We start from the raw sequence: 24,781 nt of genomic DNA, 5'->3' as shown, positions 1-24,781 counted from the left end.
AAAGAAGAACTACATAAGACTAAGGGTGAGCTGGAACCACTCAAAAAAGAATGAGTTGAATGGGCTAAGCAAATCTTGAGTTTACAGCTTCAACAACAACCACATAATCTGGAAGTAGCAACTCTCCAAAATAAAGTGAATAAGTTAAATGATGAAAATTATGTGATGCAAGAAGAAAATAACATTGCTCAATAGGCAACTGAACATTTCAGACCATGCTGAATGCAAAGAAGCATGACTACAAAACCCTTTATCAAAAACATCACATAATGAAAATTGCCATCCTTAAAAAGTATATTTATCATTCTATGGTCCAAATAGTAGATGCGGATGGAAATATTACTTTGAATCTACGATCTAGAAACGATCATCGAATCTATCCAGTCAGATCTGCAGGACAAAGCCAAGGAGTACACTATTGCACTGGTCAGCGAGGCCATGTCTGAGTACTTGACTAGTCAGAAAATTGAAGATGAAGATTATGATAAATACAACGATAATCACGAAGATGAAGTAGTGGACGAACATCGCCAAAGAGGAGATGATGATGATGAGGATGATGAAAACGATCACCAGGATCAGCCCTGAGGCTCAACACTCGATGAATTCCAAAGCTCAGACCATGCAAAAGAGGGTGACACTGGAGGCCAACAGCCATTTGAAGGTACTCACTCCTATCAACATAATCCACCAGCCGACCAGAAATATGCTAGACAACAAATTGCTTAGCACACTCAGACAAATATCAAGGGTAAGTGCTTTTCCCCCGACTCTGATGTTGGAGTCTAAACACTCTACACACTCTGATTATGAGTCTAAACACACACACTCTACTAAGCTGCTCACACTCAACAAGAGCCCAGGAGGCAAAAGGCTTTCAAGACCCATGAATTACATGATGAAACTATTTAGTCTGATCTGAAGATATTCCAAACGCTTTATGTCGGCCCATAGTGGTGTATAGCAACTGAGGATGTGGCAGTTAATCCAGTTTTGAAAAACTTTGCCACTGACAAATTCAAGGATCTGGGCTTGCAGTTAGAAATGCTACTCATCCCTAAACCCACCTACCAGTGCCACTGACAAATTCAAGGATCTGAGCTTGCAGTTAGAAATGCTACTCAGCCCTAAACCCACCTACCAGTGCATGAAAGAAATCAAAATTTAGATAAAAGAGATGTTAATTTAGATATAGAGTGCCAGAGGAGTTCTAGATCAAAGAATTAAGGCGATGCTTGAAAACAATGTTACCAGCAATAGAGGATTGAAAACACGGATGACCCTAAGGGGACAAGAGATGAACCTCAAAAGTCTCTTCATCTGGTTTGAATTACTAGAAAGATTATGCAACAGGAGAATCGGATGGTCCTAAACTTTTTGGAGTTTGTTCTGTATTCCCCAGTGCTGGTGTATGCCCTAAACCCACCTACCAGTGCATGAAAGAAATCAAAATTTAGATAAAAGAGATGTTAATTTAGATATAGAGTGCCAGAGGAGTTCTAGATCAAAGAATTAAGGCGATGCTTGAAAACAATGTTACCAGCAACAGAGGATTGAAAACACGGATGACCCTAAGGGGACAAGAGATGAACCTCAAAAGTCTCTTCATCAGGTTTGAATTACTAGAAAGATTATGCAATAGGAGAATCGGATGGTCCTAAACTTTTTGGAGTTTGTTCCGTATTCCCCAGTGCTGGTGTATGCCATTCCAGCTATAGAGAAAAAGCTTCCATGAGTTTCCTAGCTCTTGATCCTACACACATTGAACCAGTAGATCAAAAAAGTTACATCAAAATAGTGGATGAGCTATGGGACTGGTATGGGGTCGCCAGCACTGAGTGGATAGCCTGGAATTAGGCGGTAGCTAAAGCACTAAAGAAGGATCAGCCAGATGACTTGATCAAAGGACTTCATAATTTTCAACTAAAAAAGGGCCAGTGGAGAGTGTAGATCCATAACTTATAACGATCACAAAAAAAATATTGCATCTTATACTAGAAGCCTCCAAGATCCCTGAGAAAGAACTAGCAAATAAAGCATCCTCTGAACCTCAGTTCAGAGAGATGGCTGAGATACTGTTTGAAGCCAGAATAAAGTGCAATCGGCCACTACCTCAAGGATGGATTCACACTGCATCCTACTGTCACAAGCTAGCCAGTGTGTGGCTCACTAGGGATAAAAGAACACTCTATGACCCTTACACAAAAACACGGAATGCACTGACTCCATATGAGTTCCAGATGAAGACGGTCAGAAAGGATCCGTTGGAGTAAGAGGCCATGTACCAAGATTGATTCCAAAGGAGAACGCGGGTCCTAGGCCAAGTGCCTTAGGACCATTCAAAGTTCTGCAAAATCCTCCAAAAAGAAGAAGGTGCCAGACCAAGAGGGGGTTAGATAGAGAATAAATGCTTAATCTTTTTGAAAATTTTGGTCTATAGCAAAATTCAAGAAAGGGGGGAAGGATATAGATGGTGGGAACGACCCTTATCAGGCGGATGGACATGTGGTTGGACTGGAAGCTTCCAAAGACAATAACTATGGACAATTACCACCAAGAACTCATGCAGTGCATAGGTATTCAGGAACCCCTCTAAATAGGGGCTACTACATCATTTTGGTGACTTCTTGGTGGACTTTTGGTCTTGGGTTGAGTTCATTTCTTGTATCCTACTTCTTGGAGATACATGCTCTAATGGGAATTGGATCGTGCTAGCTAGGGTGGATGAAAGATAAACATCATGCACACAAGTGAATGTGTGTTGGCTAGATTATCACTCAAGCAAATTAGGTTCCAAGATTAATTAACTTGGACGCATAAACACAGTCTTGAGTATTTTCTAAGCCATCACAAGTTCACTAAAAACAAGGGAGATGTAATGCAAAATAGATCTTTAAGTAGCTATACAGGTTTGCACCATAGCATGTGGGGTAATTCCACTCTTCTCTTCTTGACTAACACTTTAGGACAAAGCTCACACTTTACAATCCTCCCTTGAGGTTTGGACTATGACAAAATATTGAAGATATAATATCCACACAGGATGATAAGTTGGTATCCACACAGGATGGTAAAATCCACACAGGTTGACAAAATCCACACAGGATGATAAGAACAACACAAGAAAATAAAATTCCTCCCATACAAGTAGAGAGGATGCATCTTCAAAGTATGTCGTCATAGAAAACAAGGTTATTCACGCCTTCGTCTTATTCTTTGTCTTCTACCATGTGAGCTGATCCTTTGTTAGGTCTCTTTCCTTCGTAGCTTTTGTTGTTCCTTCTACTACTGCTGCTTTCTCCACTGCTACTACCTCCATTTGAGCCTGGGGGATTCACTCTATCTACAAAATGGGACGCCACCTATGAGTGGACAACTTTGATAAAACCCCTATATACGACTCAGATAAGAGAATATGACCCCCCTTTCTACGCTTATACAAAAACCAATGAAGAAAACTATCATACATCTATCTCACATATAAAATTCAGGTCTCACATGATCTAAATGAGTAGAACTAGTCAAAGAGTGTGTAGCATAGTGACTGGGAACGTACTAAGAAACCACTTTTGTTGATAACTAGATGTACCCTCAATGTGTCTTAGTTTGACTTTCAAACTATGTGCTCGATCAACCTCACTTTGGCTACTCATCCAATTCTAACCCATCCACAACTAGTGTAAATCAACTCTTGACCTGCTCCAAATCAACCCTTATCTATGACCAGCTTGATGCAAAATTTGATGTGTGAAATAATAAAAAACTTCCACTAAATTCATCCGAGTTCTAGTGTAGATCGGTGACCAATCGTTACAAGTAATCAACCTGGGTCAGGTCCCCCCCCCTAAATATGATACCCCCCTCCCTTATATTTAAGCTTGGGAGATAAATTATTGGGGGCCTACCCCTAACTTATACGCTTATGTAGCTTGTAAAAAACCCCCCCTCTCCTGCACTTACGTGGTGCGGTAAGTTTTCCATGGTTAATCCCCCCGGGACTTGATTCCACCCTATGTAGTGGAAGAAAGCTATGAAGTTCTATGCAATCCACTTGCTCCCAATCTTCTTTGTTTGAGGGATAGATATCTGCAACAGACAAGTTAAACACAAGTTAAAAAACGAGCTAAAAAGTCTTTAGTAGAGGTTAGAAAACGCACAGTCTGGTCGGTTATCTGGAAATCCTACCAGCGTTATCACAAAATAATGACGTGGCATGTCCGCTCGACAAGAATCTAAAGCCTTTATAAGTTGCTCCAACTTATAGGGTCATGTACGATGGGGCACAGGGGACACTAGAGAAGAGAGAAGAGAGAGAGAGAGAGAGAGAGAGAGAGAGATTTTCTGACAACATGGTAGCTATACGGATGCTCTCCATTTCACGTTGGCTAATGACGTTGTAACTTCTTCATTTACGCTGATGTCCTAAGGCAACACCAGTTTTTGAGTTTGAAGCTTTTCATGTACTACTTTAGAGAGGCCATGGGCCTTTCAATATGATCCCAAGGCCACTCTCTTTCTCATATTTGCTCACAAGCAACCAAGCAGAGAGAACCCTCGAGCCTTGTAACTTTTATCAAGCATTAATATAAAAATAAATACCGAAAGGGGTGCCAAAATTCGGAGTCGATACCTCTGGGTATGGAACTATGTCGGGTCGTGTCGACTCAAGTGAATTGTGAATTGTCATTAAGTTTGTGAAGTGTTTATAATTGATTCTCTTGTGTGTCATGCCAGATTTCTGACTTGGGGTGCCCAAGTCTATTGTAGTGGTATCAGAGCTTGGTCAATTTTTCCTTCCATTGGGAAAATCGGATCCCTTTTACCAGACATGGATTCAGCAATGCCATAAGAATCAGACGAACTCACTCGATAATTTTGGATCGGGTGAAGGCACAAAATTTTTTGATGGAACAACAGACAAAGAGTACGGGCCACCCCAACCTGGGAGTACAAACGAATGGAGATGCTGAGTAAATAGCAAGTTGATACTTGTGCGAAGTAGATGCTCCAACATTCGAAGGATCCCAAGTACGCAAATTTTTGACCCGACGCCTGATTGATGAGATGCATTCCTGTTGGCGTACATCCATCAAATCATTGTTAAAGTCAACTCTAAAGAAACCTCCTTTTCCACCACAGATGAACTTGGCGATATTGTCGAAAGACAAGTCAACCAACTTCTGGGGTGCACGAATCATTTGAGGAGATGCAGCAAGGGAGCAGAATGCCCTGGTTACTTGGGTCGTCAGTCCTCTTTTGCAAAGGCATGAAAACAAAAGAAGCATGTACTCTATGAGGGTGTGTCCAGTTCATCCACATATTCTTCTGATAGCTCCAATAGCTCTTCCTATTCTGATTCCAGTAATGAGGACAAAAAGGCCAGAAATGACAAAAGAGCCAAAGACATGGAAAGAACAAGAAGAAGTCCAAGAAACAAAGATCTCGATAATTTTCTAACAGTTATGAGGAGGATTCATCCTCTTCTGAGAGTTGGGACTCAGAGGACCATATGTCTAATTCAAAGAGGAAGCACTTCTATAAAGCCAATCAATTTGACTTTCTCGAAGATAAGAACAAGAAGGCCAAAGAATTTAAGGAGGGTGGACAGACATAGATTTTTCTGACGGATGCTACTCAGAGCACTCAAAGATCAGGAGGGCAACATCTTATTTGAAAGGAAATGCATGGACATGGTGGTACACTCTTCTCTTACAAAAAGAAGCACCGACAAAGTGGCTAAACTTCAAGTGACTTTTATTTCCTCTTGGCTCACTCAGGAGTACGAACGTGATGTGATTACAACTTGCAATTGTCGTCGGATGACCAAGGGAGACACTTTGGTTTTATCTTGTGGGAGATTTTGGGATGCTTTTCTACCTACCTCTTCTTTTAAAAAGATTAGCTTTAAGAAAAAAAATTGAGCAAATTTGTTGTAGACTTCCCAAAGATATTTGAGATTATTGCTTACTACAAAATTTTGAGACCAACAAACTAATGGGACATGCTAAACAAGGGCTTGTTGTGCATTTAGGACCGGAAAAGATTCAACAAATGACAATAGAAGAAAAGGGAAGTTTCAAAAAAAGAAAGCTACTTGTCCCCGACTGACAGATAAACATAAAGTCGAGTACCTCAAAGCGGGGAAGTGTTTTGACTGTGGGGAACACGGACAAGAGTAGCCAAAGAATGTGGAAGAAAAGAAAAAACAAAAGCAGGATGGATTACAGATTGTGTAGTGACCAACCCAGATCAGATGGATGAAAGCATTGAACTTTTCCACGCATGGGGCAAAGTAGGAGATCAAGAGGCCGCCGTCTTCTTTGATGGAGGAGCCAAGGCCAACCTCATTTCACCTGAATTGGTGGCTTGACTTGGAATTATGCCCGATCGAATGGGGCCACAGGTGGAGGCTATACTAGTGGCACCCAGACGGGATGTTGCCATTAAACCTTTCATTGGTAAATTTTGTTTGCATTGTCAGGGATATTTAGGGTACAAGGACTTTTACATCATGTCTTCCGAAGGGTGTGACGTCCTCCTAGGAATCCCTTGGTTCCACAAGAAAAGTGCCATGATCAATCGATTATAGGGCCAAGAAAGTGACTTTGAAGAATGAAAAGGGCTGAGAAATTGTACTTGATGTAGCATTGAAGGACGAGTCTGTCCTACTTGTACCGGCTTTGACCATTTCCAAATTAATGAAATCCAATATTTTTGTTTATTGGATCTTCTTGAAGGAATTGAATGATGACCAAAGGTCAAACATGTCTATTTAGAAAAGGAAAGATGAGAATTTCTATGCACACAGGCTGATTGTTTCTTTGAAGGCCTACCACACAAGTTACCCCCTTCTCGTCCTGTGGATCACACGATTGATTTGATTCTTGGTAGTACTCTGCCAAATCGACCACCTTATCGAGTTAGCCGAGCCCAAAATGAAGAAATAATGAACCAAGTAAAAGAACTTCTTAAAAAGGGTCTCATCCAACCTAGCACTTCACCTTTCTGTTCATCGGTGTTGCTAGTATTAAACAAAGATGGATCTTGGAGAATGAAAATTGACTATAGATATCTCAATAAAATCACCATCAAGAACAGATTTCCTATTCCAATGTGTGACTTGTACTGATAGATTTCATATTATGTTGGCTCAATATCTTCACAGATTCCCTACATCACTTCCGTGCATCACTTACCTTGATGGGCTGAAGTAAAACACCAAGGACTACCAGATTTTGAACCCCTGCAGCAGCCGGCATGAGAGATTTTCTTGCACTATGCTAACCAACCAGCAAACGAGCGGATCATGCATGCAACTACACATCTTAATTTTAAAAAAATACATGTTGTTCAAACTTTAGCGTGACATGCCAGTAATCTATTTTGCACCTCCTCACCCTCTTTCTGCTCCTTCACTAGGCCCTGCCCTATGCCGCTATATTGACTCTGCCCTCATGTAGGTTGCAAGACACACCTCCTTCTATTTCTCAGCTTCTCATAGGCCTTGCTTTTGCTTCTCAAGTCATTGCCAGCAAGCCCTACGCTGAGAGAGAGAGAGAGAGAGAGAGAGAGAGAGAGAGAGAGAGAGAGAGAGAGAGAGAGAGAGAGAGAGAGAGAGAGAGAGAGAGAGCAATCCCTAAGATGAGAGTGTGTGGAATTTGCAATAGATTCCACTTATAAAACCGTTTTGCAAAATCATGACGACATACTCGACAGACTATAGGGGTCCTCTTGTTTTAGTAGAATTGATCTAAAGAGTGGATATCATTAGATCTTCATTGCTCCGAGGGATGTCTACAAGTTAGCTTTTTGGACAACTTTTGGTTTGTATGAATATTTGGTTATGCCATTTGGCCTTACGAATGCTCCGTGACATTCAACCAAATGGTGGATAGGATTTTTAGGGAGTAACGATCATTTGTGGACACTTTCTTTGACGACATCATCGTTTTCTCCAAGAATGAAGCAAGACATAGACACCATCTTCTACAAGTTTTCTAAGAACTATAAAGACATCGATTGGTTATCAATGCAAAAAAGAGAAATTTTTTGTTGTCAGAGATACACTTCTTAGGACACAGCATCACTCACAGAAGAAGGAGTAAAGATGGACCCGGTCAAAACTAAGACTATTCGTGATTGGCTTGACTTAAAGAATGTTCATGAAGTTTAAAACTTTCTAGGTTTGTGCTCTTATTATCGGTAGTTCATTTGGATACAAAGATAGCTTCTCCTTTGCATTTCCTCACTCAGAAAGGGGTTCCTTTTACTTGGGGACCGACGAAGATTACCACTTTTCAGACTCTCAAAGAAAAGTTGACTCCGGGACCAGTGTTGGCCTTGCCAGACTTGCAAAAGCCATTCAAAGTTTATTGTGATGCTTGTGGTCGTAGCTTGGAATTAGTCTTGATGCAAGTAGGACATGCCATTGCTTACAAGAGTAGGATGTTTTCACGTCATGAGTTGGTGGCACAGATTTATGAGAAAGGGCTATTGGTAGTTATCCATGCTCTTACACAGTGGCAACATTATCTGCTCAAAGCTGATTTTATTGTCTTTACAGATCAGCAGAGTTTACACTACTTCTTGTCACAAATGGAGCTTTCGTAAAAGCAGATGTGATGGGCCAATATATTGTCACACTTTCAAATAGTCCATTATCAAGGACAAAAGAACTTAGTAATGGATGCATTGTCTAGAAAGCCCGTGGTTCTAGCTATTTCCATGATACATCATCGAAGCTTCGAGGATATGGTATATTAATATGCCACAAATCCTAATTTTGCAGACATCTTCCATCGAATACTGAGTGGAGAGACAGTTGCAGGCTATTCCACGCGGGATGACTATTTGATGCGGAAAACAATGTTGTGTGTTACACAACATTGTTTTCCGTGGAAATAATGTTGTGCGCAGAAAACAATGTTGTGTGTTACATAGTCTTTGAGGGGAAAAGTGTTGGCAGAGTGTCATTGTCCACCTTTTTTGACCTACTACAGCATAGATACCACCTTGAAGTGTGTTCAATGTTACTTTTACTGGCCAAGGCTCAAAAATGATGTGGACGAGTTTGTTCGCAGTTGTTTGGTATGCCAAAGGGTCAAGTTTGACATGTATAAGGCATCGAGACTTCTACAACCTTTACCCATACACTCCTGTCCCTAGGAAGCCTTGCTATGGATTTTATTTTTTATCTTCCCAAGACACAAAGTGGGCATGATGGGATTCGGACAGTCATTGATAGATTTAGCAACAAACTCACTTTATTCCAGTACATAAGACAATTATGCTTGACTATTTGGTGATATTGTTCATCTCACAGCTTCTTTGGTTATATGGCATGCGTGATTTGATAGTCTCCAACAGAGATCCCCAATACACGAGTTTGTTTTGGAGGGAAACTTGGAAGAACTTGGCACGTAGTTGCAGATCTCATCCTCATTCCACCCACAGATAGATGGAGATCTTCTAGCATCCCAATAGGTTTAACAATAGACCCATTGGCCATCTTCACTACTATGGTTGTGGTCGCAAGGTGAGGTCTTCCCATAGTTTCCCAGCAATTTTTAGTCACAATGCTAACCCCAGCGCCACCATCAAGGATTCCCTTCACAGTTAATCCCTTAGTAGTGATTGGTATGGTCGCATTGGATTCATCACCCTCAAAGTATTGTCCCAACTTGTTAACAAGTATTTCTATTACAAGGTTCTCGTCTAGGTTGGGTTGTGGATCTATGTGTTCCTCCTCTATTGGCATCTCCCCAGCTCCATCCATCTGTGCAAATTGTGGTAGCCCAAACTTCAGTTCTCCATTGAGGAAGGCTCGAAGAGCTGAGACTAGCTCGGGGTCTTTATATAGTTTGGACATAATGGTGGTTCTAACTTCTGAAGACATGAAATCCATCAATTTGGCAATGTTTAACGGCACCTTTTGGACTTCAGTCCCTTGACGTGGGGAAGATGGGATCTCCATTTCTTCGATAGGATCAGGTAGTCCCTCTGTAAACATTCTTTCCATCAAGAAGTGAGTACGCCCACTTTCCCATGACTTTAAGTCACTTTCTTGTTGGATGACACTAGGTATGCCCTAGGGTCTATGGACTTGGTAAGGTTGTTGTTGCGTAGGGAACACGGTGTCTTTAATCTGGATCTTCCTAGGTGCTGGTTCTAGATCCCTTTGGGTATCTTTTACCAAACTCCTTAAATGCTTGACTCGCTCAATCTCCTCTGTAGGGTTTGGGTAAGTTCCTATCTTCTTTTTGGATCCTGGCCATTGTGGCTCATGAAGATCTTCCTTGTTGGTTTCTATGTTAGTGGTCATTTTGGTCTCCATGGTTTCACCTGAATCAAAATCTTCTTCAGCATCATTCATATATACGGGGTCGTCACCAGTCCGTATGTTGGTCTTTGAACTGGGGTCTGACTTCGCTGCTTTTTGCAATCTCTTTCTTCGTGTTTTCTTCTTTTTCTGAGATTGGGCAATTGATGCCGTGTCTCTTTCCTCAAGAATATAATTTTGTTTTTGGAGCATCTATCGTGTGAGTACGTTTACTGGTACCACGGGTGTACTTGGTGATGGATCCTCGATAACTTCAATCAAGTTTAATGGCGTGATCTTCGGTGCATTTGGATTATTTGGACATTGGGCAATCAAATGATCTATGCCACATCGATTACACATGAGTATCGGCATTGTAGACGTGCTCGCTTGATTGGTTTGCATTAGTGTGGTGTTCGTTTGTAGCCTAATAGGACACTCGGCTACACGATGTGGACCTCCACACTCATAGCATTGAAGAGGTGGTCTCTTAGCAGTGTAATTGATATTTTGGCCTCTTGCCGCAAGAGCAGCTACTTGATATACAGGTTTGACCTGTCCCCAATAGTCCTTCATGTAGTATTGTGGACTTTCTTCAAGCACATCTATCCCATAGGCAATATTAGGATCTATATATTCCTCATAGCCTTCCAAACAAGCAATAGATGACTCACAACCCACTTGATTCACAGAAGTGATTCTCGGATGTGGTGGTTGCGGTCCTAGCATTGGAGGTGGTAAGGGTGTTGTTTGAACAACATTTTGGGCCCTAGGGACCATGTGTTGTGTTGTTTGTTCAAGAGGTGGGACCGGCATCAATGCAGGCACTCAAGGTGTGTCTGTCCATGCTAAAGTTGGTCTATTGGCCATCACGTGCTTAAATACTATGCAATCCTTAGCTTGATGACCATACCTCCCACATGCATTGCAGTTCCCATTGAATTTTACTCTAAAAGTAGGGCATTCACTGGTACTATATGGTCCATAGCATACTGAGCACCATTGTTGCTCTCTTCTTGGATACATATGATTGTTTTGTGGATCATGATTGTCTCTAAGACTCTCTTGAATAGCCTTGGTGAGATCTGCTAAAGTCATCTCAGATATCTTTGGCTCCTTAGCAATAGGCTTTAGGGTCATTGGTTGATGCCCTCATGCTTGTGAGCTAATAGATTTAGACTAAGCAGTCACTCTTTCTCCTTGAATCATTAAATTATCCTCCAATTGGATCGCATTGGTGGTGACTGCTTCCCAAGTGGTGATACCTCTAATGAATAGGCCATTGTAGATATCCTCATGTCGTAATCCCCTAATGAATCTATCAAGCAATTGGTTATTATTGAAGTGCTCATTTGGATTACAACGAGAATTCAAATGCTTCAAGCGACTTATAAAGTCTCTCACCGACTCTCCTTCCTCTCGTTGGGCTTTCTGGAGCGGAGAGGCTACACCCCAAAGTACTCCCTCTCGTATGTATTCTTTTAAGAACAGTCTCCTAAGAGTATGGTAAATCGTTTTTTCTTCCACCCTTAGGGTTCTATACCAATCCCCAGCCTTTCCACTTAAGGTTAGGCTTAAAGAATTGCTCTTATGTAAGTCATTGTGTTCTCCTAGTGAATCGCATATTTGTTCAAACACTTCGATATGCTTTCTCACATCCCCGTCTCCACTACATTTATGTGTGAGGTTGGCTATTTGTACTGCCTTATTTCTAGGCTCTCTATCAGGCGTGTTACGCATATTCTCAGCAATAGATCGATCGATAGCTTGAGCAAATGTTGCCAAGTCACCTAAATGAGCAGGCACCGTGGGTGAAGGCGCTCCAGAGACTACATGTGGAGTAGGTATTGGCATTGGGCTTGGTGCATAGGAAGCCCTTGGGTTCCACGTTGGGTACGATGTTGTGCCACGTGGTGGTCCATAGTTCATATGAGTGGCCCTAGGCATAGCAGACGTCGAATGTGACATGCTAATGCTAGCCGGTATAGTCCCATGGAAATAAGAACCTGTGTATTGTGGTTGTGGAGCATAGGTAGTTGAAACAATGGGAGGGGTAGGGACTACATGAGTACGTGGACCCATAGGTGCATACGATTGGTACGCACTTGTAGGTACTATTGCAGGCATTGAGCTACCATGTAGCGGTGCTTTACTAACAAATGAGGTCCATGGTGTGTTTCTTGGCATGCCCATCATTGGGGTATGCATGGTATCCGTGGTGTCATCCAGGGAAAGATGAGCTAGAGTTGGAAAAGTAAAGCTATCACTTGTGGGCTCAGATTGCATTGAGACCCCTGGCGAAACGACATATGGGGGATCGATGGGACTCACTGGGGGAGTCTCCATTTGTGATAGAGTGGGTTGTTTCCCTTTGCCCGTGTCTAAAAATTGCATAGGAATCGTCGAAGGTATGTTTATTCCTCGATTTTGCCTCTCCAACTGGATAATCCTATGGATAACATTGAAGATCATGTGTTGTTGTTCCTCTAGCCTAGTGGCACTAGATGTAGATTGTACAACTTCTAACCAACCCACATGGTATGTGTAGCCCATGTATAGGTCGGTCAAAGTCTCCGTGTGTAGGTCATATTCCCAATTTTCATTGAGAAATACCCCGTCCAAACTTGGTGTACTAGAGGGTTTCCGTGAGGTGGATGCAATGTTGCTTCCCGTGTTTTGACTTTTAGTCACCGCTACCTTAGAGGCGACTTTGGAAGGTGGTAGCTTGGTAGGGCCCTCATTAAATGAGGTAGGTAGAATGTCCACGTGGACACTCTAAGGGAGTGTGGGGTCTACAGGAAATGTGAATGGTGATTCTACTTCCCCACCCCCTTCGTTTACTTCACTAGCCGTAGGTTCAGAACGCGTAGCTCTACTAAAAGTTTCCATCAAACGGCTAAAAACACTAGTTCCAGGTTGTTGGGCCCAGCTAGGCACGGTTTCATTTGTTCCCCCGGGGCTTTGTGTAAGATGCTCTTCTATAATATCGTAGTCAGAGGAAGAGTCGCTAGCCGCTATATTTGGGTCTTGGGTTGCACTACCTTGGGTCCCCGCCGAGGGCGTAGACCCTAGCGTGGAAGGATAGTGAGTATCCCGTAAATCGAAGCACTAGCTAGTTGTTCGGACTCTAGCACACGACCAGAGCGTAGATACATGTGCTTTGGGTGCCCTACAAGTGTCGGCAAGTACCCTCAAAGGTTACTTACTTTGTTTTGTGGGTGTTTTGCACCCCGTTTTCTACTGATTTTTTCTTGTTTTTGATGTTTTTTGAATGTTTTTTAATGTTTGATTTTTTTTATTAAAGTGTGTGATAGCTCGAAACGAGCGTATCACTTAGAGGGTCGTTGTGTGCCTTATAGCACAATTTTCGGGCATCTGACGTTCCGTTGGTCCTCAAAAAAATGATTTTTAGCTACGGGTGAAGCTAAAATTCGTTTTTTTAAAAGGAGAATGAGGCCTAGGCCTGAGCGTGAGCTTGGGCTTGGGTCTGGGAGATATTCCCGATCCCAGTCCTACCTTTAAATTTTATTTTATTTTTAATTTTTTTAAAAAATTAATTTTTTTAATTTTATTTTTTAAAGGTTAAGGTCGCCGCGGCCTGCGCGAGAGCACACACACACTCTATCTACCTACTTGTAACTAATACACCTACTCTTACACACTAACACACTCTATTAACTCTCACTAATCTACTTCCTACTTATTGTACACAGAAAACTAACTACCTTAATACACAGAGAATAAACACAGAACCTATGAAATCTCCATTAACAAAGAAAACTAACTACCTTAATACACAGAGAATAAACACAGTACCTTTGAAAACTCCATTAACAAAAAAAACACACAGTATAACACTAAATCCCTCTTCTCAACACACACACACACACACTCCTTCCCTACCTTTCCTATAATTGAAATTGCACCACGGAGAAGCACAGAGTGCTACTCGAGCTTGGTGTATGGCATTCCCTAGCAACGGCGCCAAAAATGTGCGCATATGTCGCACATGTCAATGCAAGGAACTTGTCGATACACCGTGTGCGAGCCACAAATGGCTCCAAGCACACAACAAGCCTAAACTAGTAAGCTCAAAGAAGGCGATGGTGTGTCACTCACCGCTCTACGCTTGCTTCATGGAGGATTCCTCGCCGCGAAGAAGAAGGAGCCGTCGCTTTGCCGCGCTCAACCGCTTCGCCGCCGCCGTTCAGTCGTCGCAATGCTCGATCGCACTCTCTCTCTCTCTCTCTCTCTCTCTCTCTCTCTCTCTCTCGCATACACACACACACACAAAGAGATGAAGAAGGAGAAGATGGAGATGGAGCAAGAGCACTCTTCTATTGCACAAATGAGAGAATGAGTGAATTTTAGGTTTAGTTGACTTTTATATGAGCTCACCCCATTCACACTTGGGCGCCCATGCTTAGCCAACTAATCCCTTGAATATTCCAGTTAGAGTGCGCCTCTCATCAACGATCACTCTTACCCTTTTCCTATTGGACCGACAAGCCCGGTCCCTGACTCTAACAAATAAATAATACAATGTCCGCCGTAAGTTACAACGTCTGTCGTAGGTGATATGGTGTCCGTGAGCCGTAAGGGTTAACATAAAGTGATATGGTGGTTCCCCATTTGAGTAGCATCGAGAAGGAGGGTGTCCCTTCTTACCACATTTGTTGCAAGGTTTGTTTGTGTAGCAGTCTTTCCCTACATGCCCCATTCTTCCACATTCATGTTAACCCTCACGGCTCACGGACACCCTATCACCTACAACGGACGTTGTATTATTTACTTGGTAGAGTCAGGTACCGGGCTTGTCGGTCCAATAGAAAAAGGGTAAGAGTGATCGTCGATGAGAGACGCACTCTAACTGGAACATTCAAGGGATTAGTTGGCTAAGCATGGGCGCCCAAGTGTGAATGGGGCGAGCTCATATAAAAGTCAACTAAACCTAAAATTCACTCATTCTCTCATTTGTGCAATAGAAGAGTGCTCTTGCTCCATCTCCATCTTCTTCTTCTTCATCTCCTTGTGTGTGTGTGTGTGTGTGTGTGTGTGTATGTGTATGCGTGAGAGAGAGAGAGAGTGCGATCGAGCATTGCGACGACGGCACGGCGGCGGCGAAGCGGTTGAGCGCGGCAAAGCGGCGGCTCCTTCTTCTTCGCGGCGAGGAATCCTCCACGAAGCAAGCGTAGAGCGGTGAGTGACACACCATCGCCTTCTTTGAGCTTACTAGTTTAGGCTTGTTGTGTGCCTGAAGCCATTTGTGGTTCGCACACGGTGTATCGGCAAGTTCCTTGCATTGACACGTGCGACATACGCGCACTTTTTTGGCGCTGTTGCCGGGGAATGCCATACATTAAGCTCGAGTAGCACTCTGTGCTTCTCCGTGGTGCAATTTCTATTGTAGGAAAGGCAAGGAAGGAGGGTGTGTGTGTTGAGAAGAGGGATTTGGTGTTATACTGTGTGTTTTTTTTTGTTAATGGAGTTTTCAAAGGTACTGTGTTTATTCTCTATGTATTAAGGTTGTTAGTTTTCTTTGTTAATGGAGTTTTCAAAGGTACTGTGTTTATTCTATGTGTACTAAGGTTGTTAGTTTTCTGTGTATAGTAAGTAAAAAGTAGATCTAAGAGAGCTAATAGAGTGTATTAGTGTGTAACAGTAGGTGTATTAGTTAGAAGTAGGTAGATAGAGTGTGTGTGTGTACTCTCGCGCAGGCCGCGACGACCTTATCCTTTTTTAAAAAAATTTAAAGGTAGTACCGGGATCGGAAATATCTCCCAGACCCAAGTCCAAGCTCACGCTCAGGCCTAGGCCTCAATCGCCTTTTAAAAAAACGAATTTTAGCTTCACGTGTGCTAAAAATCGATTTTTTGAGGACCAACGGAACTTCAGATGCCCAAAAAATGTGCTATAAAGCACACAGCGACCCTCTAAGTGATACGCTCGTTTCGAGCTATCACACACTTTAACCAAAAAAAATCAAACATTAAAAAATATTAAAAACATAAAAAACACGAGTGAAAACGGATGCTTAAAAAAGGTAAGCGGTTAACCTTCGAGGTTATTTGCCTACGTTTGTAGGGTTCCAAAGGCACATGCATCTGTGCTTTGGTCGTGTGCTAGAGACCAAGCATCTAGAGAGAATTTCGACTTACGCGAGTTCTCAATATCCACCTACTTTAGGTTCTGGACCCTCGGCGGGGACCCAAGGTAGTACAAACCAAGACCCGAACATAGCGGCTAGTGACACTTCCTCTAACTACGACGTCATGGAGGGTTCCCCAATGCCTAATCCCGATAGCTCGATCCAAGACATGCATGCCATGGGTCCTCGGTCCGGGCCGAGTGTGCTTAGCCGCCTGAAGGAAACCTTTAGTAGAGCCACTCGCTCCGAACATGGAGCTAATGATGTAAATGAGGGGGGTGGGGAAGTAAATTCTCCATTCATGACAAACGTAGACCCTATACCATTAGGGATTGTGCACGTGAATACTTCATTCATTGCACCTCCAGACTCTTTAGAGTTATTTCCCTCCGAGGTCATATTACCCAATGGTAGAATCTAATAGATCGACCAATAGCTTGAGCAAATGTTGCCAAGTCACCTAAGTGAGCAGGCACCGTGGGTGAAGGTGACCCAGAGACTACATGTGGAGTAGGTATTGGCATTGGGCCTGGTGCATAGGAAGCCCTTGGGTTCCACGTTGGATACGATGTTGTGCCATGTGGTGGTCCATAGTTCATATGGGTGGCCCTAGGCATAGCAGACGTCGGATGTGACATGCTAATGCTAGCCGGTATAGTCCCATGAAATAAGAACTTGTGTATTTTGGTTGTGGGGCATAGGTAGTTGAAACAATGGGAGGGGTAGGAACTACATGAGTGTGATGACCCATAGATGCATACGCTTGGTACACACTTGTAGGTACTGTTGCAGGCATTGAGCTACCATGTAGTGGTGCTTTACTAACAAATGAGGTCCATGGCATGTTTCTTGGCATGCCCATCATTGGGGTAGTCATGGTAGCCGTGGTGTCATCAAGGGAAAGATGAGCTAGACTTGGAAAGGTGAAGCTATCACTTGTAGGCTCAGATTGCACTAAGACCCCTGGAGAAACAACATATGGAGGATCCATCCGACTTACCAAGGGAGTCTCCATTTGCAATAAGGTCGCTTGTTTAGCCTTCCCTGTATCCAAGAATCTCATGAGACCCGTTGAAGGCATGTTGATCCCCTTGTTCTGTCTCTCTAACTCAATGACCCTATGGATGACCTCACAAACTCTTTGTTGTTGATCCTCTACACTAGTAGCACCCATTGTGGATTGTAGGACATCTAACCAACCCACATGATAGGTGTGACCTGTGTATAGGTCGGTCAGAGTCTCTGTTTGTAATTCGTACTCCCAGTTATCATTTAAGAACACTCCATCTAGGATTGAGGTGCTAGGGGTGTCCTTTGAGCTAGATGCAATGTTGCTTTCTAAGGGTTGGCCCTTAGCGGTTGCTAAATCAGGAGCACTTGATTGCTCTCTTAGCAAGGATATTGACATAGGAGCTTTGGCTTTTAACTCTCTTCGTTGCTCCGCCTTGCATAAGCTCTCGACTTCCTTTTCCCTCGCTGCAAGGATATATCGCTCAACCTCTTGCACTTCAGCAAGGCTTCTACCATCGGGTAATATAACCTTGGAGGGAAATAACTCTAAAGAGTCAGGAGGTGCAGTGAATGAAGTATTCACGTGCACATTCTCTAATGATATAGGGTCTACGTTTGTCACGAATGGAGAATTTACTTCCCCACCCCCCTCATTTACATCATTAGCTCCATTTTCGGAGCGAGTGGCTCTACTAAAGGTTTCCTTCAGGCGGCTAAGTACACTCAGCTCGGACCGAGGACCCATGGCATGCATGTCTTGGCTCGAGCTCACACAAATAGCCAAGCTCACACAAAAATTTAGTGGAGACGGGGATGTAAGAAAGCATATCGAAGTGTTTGAACAAATATGTGATTCTCTAGGAGAACACAATGACCTACATAAGATCAATGCTTTAAGCCTAACCTTAAGTGGGAAGGCAGGGGATTGGTGTAGAACCCTAAGGGTGGAAGAAAAAATGATTTACCCTACTCTTAGGAGACTGTTCTTAAAAGAATACATACGAGAGGGAGTACTTTGGGGTGTAGCCTCTCAGCACCAGAAAGCCCAACGAGAGGAAGGAGAGTCGGTGAGAGACTTTATAAGTCGCTTGAAGCATTTGAATTCTCGTTGTAATCCAAATGAGCGCTTCAACAATAACCAATTGCTTGATAGATTCATTAGGGGGTTACGACATAAGGATATCTACAATGGCCTAGTCATTAGAGGTATCACCACTTGGGAAGCAGTCACCACCAATGCAATCCAATTGGAGGATAATTTAATGATTCAAGGAGAAAGAGTCACTGTTCAGTCTAAATCTATTAGCTCACAAGCATCGGGGCATCAGCCAATGACCCTAAAGCCTATTGCTAAGGAGACAAAGATATCTGAGATGACTTTAGCAGATCTCACCAAGGCTATTCAAGAGAGTCTTAGAGACAATCGTGCTCTGCAAAACAATCATATGTATCCAAGAAGGGATCAACAATGGTGCTCAGTATGCTATGGACCGTATAGTACCAGTGAATGCCCTACTTTTAGAGTAAAATTCAATGGGAACTGCAATGCCTGTGGGAGGTATGGTCATCAAGCTAAGGATTGCATAGTATTTAAGCACGTGATGGCCAATAGAACAACCTTAGCATGGACAGACACACCTCAAGTGACTGCATTGATGCCGGCCCCACCTCTTGAACAAACAACACAACACATGGTCCCTAGGGCCCAAAATGTTGTTCAAACAACACCCTTACCACCTCCAATGCTAGGACCGCAACCACCACATCCGAGAATCACTTCTGTGAATCAAGTGGGTTGTGAGTCATCTATTGCTTGTTTGGAAGGCTATGAGGAATATATAGATCCTAATATTGCCTATGGGATAGATGTGCTTGAAGAAAGTCCACAATACTACATGAAGGACTATTGGGGACAGGTCAAACCTGTATATCAAGTAGCTGCTCTTGCGGCAAGAGGCCAAAATATCAATTACACTGCTAAGAGACCACCTCTTCAATGCTATGAGTGTGGAGGTCCACATCGTGTAGCCGAGTGTCCTATTAGGCTACAAACGAACACCACACTAATGCAAACCAATCAAGCGAGCACGTCTACAATGCCGATACTCATGTGTAATCGATGTGGCATAGATCATTTGATTGCCCAATGTCCAAATAATCCAAATGCACCGAAGATCACGCCATTAAACTTGATTGAAGTTACCGAGGAGCCATCACCAAGGACACCCGTGGTACCAATAAACGTACTCACATGATCAATGCTCCAAAAACAAAATTATATTCTTGAGGAAAGAGACACGGCATTAATTACCCTACAGAATGCTACACACCCGCTCTAGAGCTAGTTTGGGTAACGAAGAAAAAACAATTGTTCTACCTAGCTCAAGAAGCGGGGAGTCCCATGAAGCTTCTAGCTCCTCATGTAATGCATCCATAGAGGTAAAAGATTCTCCACAGCCTCCACCTACAATAGTGGAACTCCATAAAGCTACAAAGGAATCCACACCTCCCAGTATTCAAGAATCACCTGATGAACCACTTCAAGTTCGATCCTGGGAGAGTACCTTACCACCCTTGCAACTGGATGAGACACCTAAGGTAATAGAAAACTACTAGCAAAAATCCTCACCTATTATCAACTGGAACAATTGGTTTCAAAGGGTGACGAGCACATTTCAAACGATATGATCTACCCAAGGAAGGGGGGAATGTTTGCTGACAGTCATCATTCACTCACTCCCCTCTCAACCTTGTTTCCCTGACCTCTCAATCACCAATCTTAGGGAATGTATATATAAAGCCTTATACTCACAAAAAACAAAAATAATAAAGTGCAAGAGCAATTAGCAAACGAGTATGCACAATAAAAGTCAAAACATTGACTCAGACCTACACATTCCCATCCGCTACACTGAATCAGAAACCTATGCCATAAAACACCTTTGATCCTCATCACTCGAGTGATGGAGGTGGGTGGAATTAGTATGATAGGAGTGTTTCTGTTTTAGAGTTGAGTGATTAGCAAAGTTCCTTTTTTCCCACTGATGTGCCTCGTAGAGGTATTCTTTGTGTTTCTTAGTGTGTACAGGAACGTGTTGCTGTTGTTAGGATTTGGACCTTCATGGGATCTTTCTCTCATTCACACTTCAAATCAAGCGCGACCATCGACACAAACAGGCGTTTCTTGTCCATTAGCATTGCCCCTTATCTTTTTTGCATCTATGATTGTCTGCTTTGATTGGATTGGTAGCATAATATCCAGCACATTTGCTTAGTACCAAACATTAAATTCAAGGAATTTTTTTTCATTATCACTTGTCTAGATTTAAAAATCAAGCAGTCTGACTAAGCTAGTTTGACCAAGTTAGGTGTTAGAGATCTTCTCTTAATACCATGGGGAATGCCTTCCTAATAATCAATGGTTACTTAGGTTCTTAATCTCATTTAGGCAACATTGTGTGAAATGTACTAGGGATTTCCAGTGGGCTTGACCTTATTGACCTTTAGCTTAAGTATTATAAAGGGAGTTTACTAGTGTGATGAGCCTGGGGAGGTATAACAGTGTTATATGACCCCCCAAAAGTTACAAAATTAAAATGTTGAAAACGAACAAACAAAAACAAATCAAAGTGCCACAATGTAAAATCTGAAGCTGGAAGAGAGATCTCAGCTTGATTTGGTACTTCACTCACATGTATCGCCTATGGTACTAGAGCTCTAGAGGTTCCCAGTGTGGGCGCTTTTCCTTGAAAAGATAAAAACCCAAGGCATACAAAATAAGCACACACATCAAAATTGAATCACTGTGAAAAGACTTTGGGGGGTCAAAGAAAAGATAATCAGTCAGGCGATGATTTCCTTTTATCGTAGCTTAACTACAAGGTCTTCTAGGTATAGCCTCTAGTCAGCCCTCGAACATGAAATACTTGGCTCTCGCGATTAAACAACTTAATTGACCAAAGAAAATTAAGAAGCTTATCCATGGTATTAATAGTCGATCTCTAGTGCCTTTTGACCGTTAAATTAGCGACCCCAGACTTGTTTAATTTTCTACCTTTACAGCTGTTTATGCATTTAATTATGTTGCAATTTAATGTTTATTGCTGACAAATGGTTTAAAATTCTATTACCAATCACATTGTCTACCTACAACTGCATATGATTTTTAATTCTATATGAGAATGCAATTACTGTGCCAATGTTGTTTGATTTTGCAGTGACTGAAGAAGGCTAAGGACATTCATCTCAAATTCTATATGAGAATGCAATTACTGTGCCAATGTTGTTTGATTTTGTAGTGACTGAAGAAGGCTAAGGACATTCATCTCAAATGCTCTTCCACCTCAACGAACGAGCTTCAACTCAATAGCTTCCGAGGACGGAATCTACATCAGGAAGGGGGGCATGTTAACCCTCATGGCTCACGGACACCCTATCACCTACAGCGGACGTTGTATTATATACTTGGTAGAGTCAGGTACCAGGCTTGTCGGTCTAATAGGAAAAGGGTAAGAGTGATCGCCGATGAGAGGCGCACTTTAACTGGAACATTCAAGGGATTAGTTGGCTAAGCATGGGCGCCCAAGTGTGAATGGGGCGAGCTCATATAAAAGTCAACTAAACCTAAAATTCACTCACGGACACCATATCACCTACAACGGACATTGTATTATTTACTTGGTAGAGTCAGGTACCGGGCTTGTCGGTCCAATAAGAAAAGGGTAAGAGTGATCGCCGATGAGAGGCGCACTCTAACTGGAACATTCAAGGGATTAGTTGGCTAAGCATGGGCGCCCAAGTGTGAATGGGGCGAGCTCATATAAAAGTCAACTAAACCTAAAATTCACTCATTCTCTCATTTGTGCAATAGAAGAGTGCTCTTGCTCCATCTCCATCTTCTTCTTCTTCATCTCCTTGTGTGTGTGTGTGTGCGTGAGAGAGAGAGAGAGAGTGCTATCGAGCATTGCGATGACAACACGGCGGCGGCGAAGCAGTTGAGCGCGGCGAAGCGGCAGCTCCTTCTTCTTCGCGGCGAGGAATCCTCCACGAAGCAAGCGTAGAGCGGTGAGTGACACACCATCGCCTTCTTTGAGCTTACTAGTTTAGGCTTGTTGTGTGCTTGGAGCCATTTGTGGCTCGCACACGGTGTATCGGCAAGTTCCTTGCATTGACACGTGCGACATACGCGCACAATTCATAACACTCTCTTCCAGTTGTGACGATGTTGATGGCGAATATCTTCCCCTTGAGGATGTCGTGACAAAGGCCCCTCCTGATGATGTTAATGAATCTTTTTGTTTTCTTTCTTTTGCTTGGATTGAGTTGATGACATCTTGGAAAGGTGGATCCGGTTCTTTTTCTTCAAATAATTGTGACTAAGTGGTCATAAGAAGGTGGAAGTGCACTTAATTTTAGGACCACTTTGTCATCTTTTGGTACTTTGACCTGGATGTAAGTGAGTTGCGTGACAATGCTCTTAATCCTATTTACTAGGCTAGTATTGTCCTCCCCTTCAATCATAATGATCTTGTAAAGCTGTCTTTTGAGACTAACTTTACTTCTTTTGGCCCTTGCTCCAAAATTACTTTCTAGGACATGCCAAGCTTCATGTGTGTGCTTACATTCTTCTATGAAATGCAAATAGTTTTCATGCAGGAGGTGATGAAGATTCCTAATGCTTGTTTGTCTTTTGCCAAATTCTGTGCACTTGCTATGAGTGTAGATGTCCTAGTACATATCCATCAGGTTCAGCTTGTTGTTCTAGGGTTGTGTTGATAACAAACCATAAACAATTTTTCATTAGGTAACCCCTTAACTTTGTTTGCCACGTGTGAAAACCTTCCCCGTTGTACTTTTCAATTCCTTTTCCCCCCATTGTGCTAATAGAGGGGTCTTAGCTTCGCAGACTCTCCTAGCCATTGTCTATCTCCTTACACGGGCATAAGTATCCTAGAATTGAATTGTATATTATTGTACGTGGATGGATTTATTTTACTGCAAGTTAATAGAGAGAGAGAGAGAGAGAGAGAGAGAGAGAGAGATTTGTCCTTGTCGACGTGAAGCACCTCTTTACGAGAGTGAAGCCCTTCTTCAAACAACTTTGAGCTTTGATTTGGAAAGGCTTTTGTTTGAAGTTCAAAACACTTTGAGGGCCGCTTGGAAAGAATTTTGAATGCTCATCCTTCTCTTTAGTGATTTTTCATGGTGTGTCTTGGTAGCCTCGGGTTCTTTGATGCCTTTGATGCTGCTGAGTGGGAGCTTCCTTAGAGGCCTTGGAGCTTTAGAGGGTCAGGCCAATGGCCGTGGGATAGCACCTTTGGTAAAGCCGGGTAGTGCGGGCAAGGTCGGGCAGTGGGCAGTGTCTCCGGGAAGGCGGGAGCTTGCCTTAGCAGCCTTGGAGCTTTAGAGGGTTGGGCCAATGGCCGTGGGATAGCACCTTTGGTAAAGCCAGGTAGTGCGGGCAAGGTCGGGCAGTGGGCAGTGTCTCCGGGCAGGCGGGGTCAGCAGGTCGGGCATGCACGTGCAGGCGGTCAGGGCCTCCGAGTAGGCAAGCAGCCAACAAATGATTGCAAGGGCCGTCGGACCGTGTTTCACACGTGCGGGCGTCGATCGGTGATCGGGTCCGTTCACGGACGCGAGGGGGGTTTCAAACTACTTGAGCGCTTCAACTGAGGTTCGCAAGGGCGCCCAAATTCGAATGGCTTAGTTTCCACTTGATGTGTGTGGCCCATCAAAAGGGGTTGACCCTCATTAATAGGGGGTTCCCACCTCCTCTTTATTTTCAAGCCAAGAAAAGGTAACAATGCTAATAAGTTGATGAGCATTTAATGCAAAAATCCACCCACCCACCCACAGCTTTTGGTTGCTCTGCTGTACATATTTCAGAGGCTTGATAGACTGTGGAAAGGTGAAAACAGAGGGATTTTGCGAGCTTAATAGGATAGCCAAATGAAGTGCAATTGAATCATGTGAGAGCTCTGCAAAACAGTGTTGATTAGCACTTTGTACACACATAAATTGCAATAGCTAATGGTGGATTTAATGGGAGAAATTTTTCAATGAAGTAAGTTGAAAGCGAGTAAAAAAACCACAAAGAATATATTAATCCTTTCCTTAATCAAGCCTACCTAGACATGGAGGGTAGTGGCCGCTTGGGTGTGCCAAGGACGTGCCCACAGATAGCTAGATTAGGGCTTAATTAGTTAGAGAAGCAAATAGTTATGGAGAATGCCAATGGACGGTAATGATAATTGAGAAATACTAATCCCTCGTAATTACTAACACACTAATAACAACAAAGCCTA

Source organism: Adiantum capillus-veneris, chromosome 27 (genome assembly GCF_014529385.1).
Source record: "Adiantum capillus-veneris isolate H3 chromosome 27, ASM1452938v2, whole genome shotgun sequence".
Lineage (NCBI taxonomy): Eukaryota > Viridiplantae > Streptophyta > Polypodiopsida > Polypodiales > Pteridaceae > Adiantum > Adiantum capillus-veneris.
This window is presented reverse-complemented; position numbering follows the sequence as displayed.